The sequence below is a fragment of the Vombatus ursinus genome, unplaced genomic scaffold, assembly GCF_900497805.2.
Source record: "Vombatus ursinus unplaced genomic scaffold, bare-nosed wombat genome assembly UNPS02000805.1, whole genome shotgun sequence".
NCBI classification, from domain to species: domain Eukaryota; kingdom Metazoa; phylum Chordata; class Mammalia; order Diprotodontia; family Vombatidae; genus Vombatus; species Vombatus ursinus.
The window spans coordinates 101,504-106,700 of record NW_020940583.1 but is presented as its reverse complement, the minus strand read 5'-3'; the positions used below and the strand labels follow the sequence as shown (position 1 = coordinate 106,700).

The 5,197-nt window shown below is 36.1% G+C and overlaps 1 long non-coding RNA gene across 1 annotated transcript; it reads left to right on the top strand.

Annotated features, from left to right (window-relative positions):
• Nucleotides 1–318: 318 nt before the first annotated feature.
• On the top strand, nucleotides 319–3,129 carry LOC114042815. The gene is made up of 4 exons (XR_003569031.1): nucleotides 319–400; nucleotides 668–722; nucleotides 1,645–1,694; nucleotides 2,656–3,129. It is a non-coding gene; the product is annotated as an uncharacterized LOC114042815 (long non-coding RNA).
• Nucleotides 3,130–5,197: the final 2,068 nt, after the last annotated feature.

Sequence of the window (5,197 nt, the reverse complement as noted above, 5' to 3'; positions counted from 1 at the left end):
CATTTCCTTTCACCATGCCATCATCCTTGGCTTGATTGGGTGGTTCATCTTCCCCAAGAACCCAGGTCTTGATCGGTTGACACCAAAGTGATGAACAAGGGCATATATTTTCTTCCTCTCCCTTTTTTATTTCCCTTATGTCATTTCATTTTCCTTCATCCTAAATGTACTCAAGGGTGGCAAAATAAGTGCACATTTCCAAGGACAAAAGTTCTTGCAGGCTCAGATCAGATTCTGGGGCCTCCCCCAAATGTCAGATTCATCTTCTTTTGGCCTCTCATTGCCTTAAAGTTAACTTCATTTCTGTTGATTGGTTCTAGGATTATTCCCAGGAAGAGCTGAGCAGTGTTCCTCTTGTGGACAAATTTCATTTTGACAAAGTCACTGTTTCTTTTCAAAGGTGAGTTTCCAGATTTGCATTTGTTTTAGAAATTTGAATAGGTTAGGTCTGAAGGCGTAAGTTAGGGAAAACCAGAGAGTTTCCTCCTACTGGACCTTTGAAATAGTTCCCCTGCACTCCTGACACATCCTTCCTTGGAAATGTTCATGCCATCAGTAATAAGAAAAAGAAATACTCCCTTGTATGCAGCAAGCTTTGCATTTTGTGTGCCTTTTGAGCATCAGAGCAAACACTGATATTGGTCATTTTCTTGCTCTGATTTTGCAGGAGAGAGAGCTGAGATGGAGTAAGGTCACATGAGTTGGCACTCTTGACTTGACTGGTAAGTGGATGAGTTGAGATATGAAGTCCAGGGCTTCTTGACCCTGCAGGTCAGGGTGTGGCCTCTTAATGATTTGGGCCTCTGCTGGTCAGCCATTCATTTCTTCCCCATTCCCTACCATTACATATGTATTCATTCTTGCCATCCCTGACTCCCCTAAAAAGTCAGTGTTCACATAATTAGAACTACAGAATTTTTCAGGCCCTTTTACTTAACAGACTCTTAACCAACAAATGAGGAGAATGATGCTTTCTGGCTTTGCTAAGGCCTAATTCAATGACTATGAGTGATAAGCGCATTAGACTCTCTGCTTGGGAGACCCCAGATGCAGGCCACAAGAAAGAGCCATTCCTCCCCATTAACAGGCTCTGTTAAGGGAAGCTTTGTTGGGTGTGGTATCAGCCAGTCTATAGCTTTTGTATTTCCTGCTGTACCTCAAGTGTTAGATCATCTACTACCTGTTATCTCGTATCTACTTAACAATTAGGGTGGGGCAGAGATGCAGTGCCCCATACCCTTTTGCTGATTTGGACATATTGTCTCTCATTATAAAAGTTATCTATAAAAACTGGCTCTATCACTCGTGATCAGCCTGTCAATGTATTGCTAACTGATGTACTTTTAATAAACTCTTTTTAATTGTCTTTTTCCTGAATTTTACTTCCTTAATCAGGGCAAAAACCCAAACAAAGAGTTTTTCTTTTAAGAAATGGAGAACCACCTGGAATTTTTGAGGGTTTTCACTTCTGGCTATAATTGTGGATGGGCCTACTCCACTCCTGGAACCAGCATTCTGCCTGATAGCTGGCCTACCCCAGCAATTAGTTAAGCTGTGAAGTGGCAGAGAATTTAGGTCCACAAAACCCAGGACAGAAAAAGGAGAAATAGGTTCCCAAATCCAATTTTTTTTCCCTTTGTGCAGGAAGAAGTGAAGGCAAAACAAAAGGCAAAAGGATCACCAGGAAGAGGCAGGTAAGTAAATGGCCTTGTCTGCATTTGCATGGGAATATCAGTACTCCTAAAAGGAGTGGAAGGAGTGAGCCTTCAGGGGACTCCACAGTAGACAAGTTGTAAAAGCTTGGGAAACATCCTGCCTGATAGGTCCACAACTGAGCAATAAAGATAAGTAAGGGCTTGGGAAGTTATGGGGGGTAGGGGGAAGGAAAAAAAAAACAGCAATATATTTTGACCTGATAAAAGATAGGACCTTAGGTATTAAACTTGGTCAGATGCTCATTCTAAATATGATTTGAAGATCTCTAGGCTAGGCAAACCAGAAATTTTCAATGCTTTTAAAAGAGATTTAAAACAACAATTGGGGTAGGTGACTAGATACTAAAAATACCTTTTGGGAAGGCTAAAGTAGAATTTTTAAGTCTTTTAAACGTAAAACATAAAAAGGGGAACCTCACAATTTCTTACTGTGGCCAAAGAGAAAGGGACGAAGAGAAAAATCAGTAAAGTGAATATTACTTGTATAGATAGTCTGGGATATAATTTGTAATCAAAGTGTCTGATCAGATGATGAAAGAAACAAGACAGATACAGTTGTGAAGGGCTTTAAGCTAAACTTGAAAGAAACAAGGAGATAAAGTTTAATGAAGTTAGGGATAAGAGGAAATGGGTGGGAAGTTAAGAAAAGTTTTAGTTTCTTTTGCACTGATAGTATGAATAGAGGGCTTGAAAGTAAAGGGTTGTGGAAAATTGGAAATAGAAGTGAAGAAGGGTTTAATCTCATTCAGAGAAGAAGGATATGAAAAATTTTATTTGGTTATTCTTCATGATACAGAAAATATAGAAATACATTTACAGCATTTAATCACTTCAGATAGCAAACCATTATCGGGATCTTTTTTAGTCCTTATGTGAGAAATGTGCATTTATGATTTCATTACTGCATAACAGAGTTATGTTTGGAATTTCTGTGTTTCAGAAAAGTTTCATGGATCCTAAGAGAGAGGTGAAAATACAAGACTGTCACTTTAAATCTTTGGCAGTAGACCAACTGAAAGTAACTGGTGCTATAATTTGAAGGGCTAGCAGTAAATAGCTCTTAGAAAAATTGAAATTTATACTTTACCATTAGTGATTATAAATCCAGATTTGATTTGGTCCTGAAACTAAATCATCCTGTGGTCTCATTTGTAGTGAAATCTGTTCCCCTATCAGGATAATTGTGGTAAATCAGAACTTAATGTAAAAATGCATTTATTATTTGGCATTAAGGAAGAAGAAAAAAAATGCTAGAAAATGCATGAATCAGGAAAACCTGAGTCAAAAAAATCCAGTCTCAGCAAGTAATTCAGTCTCAGAAATGTATTGACTATGTGACTTCACTTCTGTTTACCTCAGTTTCCCCATCTATAAAGGGGGAAATGAAATAATAGTACCCACCTCTCAGGGTTGTTGTAAGGATCATATGATTGTAAAGTGCTTAACACAGTGCCTGGTATATGGCAAGCACTATATAAATGTTAACTATTGTTAATATTATTATTTCTTTAATTATATGCAGTTGCTGTCTACTTGATAACTTTATATCAGGTTTTAGATATGATCAGTGTAAAATGCCAGAAGTGATAAAATAAAGGAATTTCTATGTAAAAGGATTCAGAGATGCATTTAGATAAATTTATGTTAGTTGGCATTTAGTTAAATGTACCACCAAATTCTGTTATGTTTTAAGGATCCATAATAGTATTTATGTTGTTATTATGTTTTTAAATTTACTTTTATTGTGGATGCTGAGAAACCATTGTATGAGAATACTGAAAATTTCTTTTGATCTGGTTACTGTGAAATTATTAAGTTATTAGTGGTTATTGTCATAATGTAAAAATGTATCAAGTATTTAATTGACTATATTTGGAAAGGGAAAATTGTTAATTACTTACTGTATGGGAAAAGGTACAAAGAAAAGACCTTGTAAAATCTTTTTATTTGTAAACTTCCAAGATTTTTTGTGATTGTCTGCTTAGGCTACCTAATAAAATCTTATCAGCCCCATGAAAGATCTTGCTAGTGTTGTGAAATTCTTAAACAATGAACTGTTTTCTGAGAAAATGGGATCCCTTCTTCCACTCCTTGCAAAAATGGGAGAGAAATTCTCAAGCCTGCTTATAAGAAAGAGTGAGTTTCATCTAAATTTATTTGCCTATTACTTGTGAAGATTATGGAATTATATCTTGAATGGTACATAGTGAAGTTACATCTTTATCTAACTTGATCTCAACAAACTCTAATCTTAAAGATTTATTTTTGCCTTAAGGGGTGAATATATAATACCTTAAGGGGTGGATATCTATTAGTCTTGAGGTTGACAGTGATTGACCAGTGTTTTTCTGGGGTTTTGAATAAACATTCATATATTCACTGTCTCTCTGAAATTCCAGAATGTATTTTTTTTTATTTCTAAGAATTGATTTTTACACCTGGATGAGTTTAAACTCAAGGAGGAGAAGAAAGAGAAAAAGAAGGGAAGGATATTGAGTAAACTTTTAAAGGCCTGGTAAATTTTTTATTATTGCAACACTATGAGAGCAATAATAACAGCTGTATCTAGCTGTGATTAATGAAATTTGCTATTTGAAGTAAAATCTCATGGGACTGTAATCTGATATTATCCTAAGTTTGGATTTCTGGTATGATTATCTGCATTGTCATGAGGCTAATAGTTCATCATTCAAGGAAGATGCCATGTGCTACCCAAAGGGAGTGCAATCTGGGAACTGCTGTTAATGGATATCTTGGCCTGAGAAAGGTTGAGAGAATGACCTCGGCATGGTCAAAGGGAGGATTCCATTGACTCAGTTTCCCCTTGGTGCTATTCCTTTTTTAATAGGTTTTGTTTCCCACCTGGATAATCCTGAGCCTGACTGGTTATGATGCCCTGTGTATAAGGGGGAACTTTGTTGCATAATTGGCTATTCTTAAAATCTAACTCTATCTTACTTGAAATCAAAAACAGCTAAGAATGCTTCATCCTGATACTCCTTTCTGGAGTCATTCTGTGACCTTAAGCTTAGGCCTGGAGGACTAGTTTTAATGCTGTTATACCTATGTCCCTCCTTCCTCTTATAGCAAATGTCTTATCAGAATAGGTGAACAGTGGAAGTTTGTCATTGCAATACTAAATGAGTATGTTTTAAACAAATTCATTTGTTTAACTTCTTGACCCTAAAGTTGATAAGTATCTATGTACAATGAATACTGGTAGCTATGTCTTCATGTATAGGATAAGATCCTTAAAATATCTTCTCCTGCTATAGGGGAATTACCAGGCATGGAAAATTTTGAGAAAGCAACGAGCTCAGACAATTATATATACAGGCCTTAAACATGTTATAATAATGTTGTAAAAATTGGGTTCAGGACCTTACATATAAAATTGCATTGATAATTGTAAAGAAGAAAGAACAAGTAGTATGTAATAACTGATAGTTTCTGAAGTTTCAGGTGAATTATGGGTTCCTAAT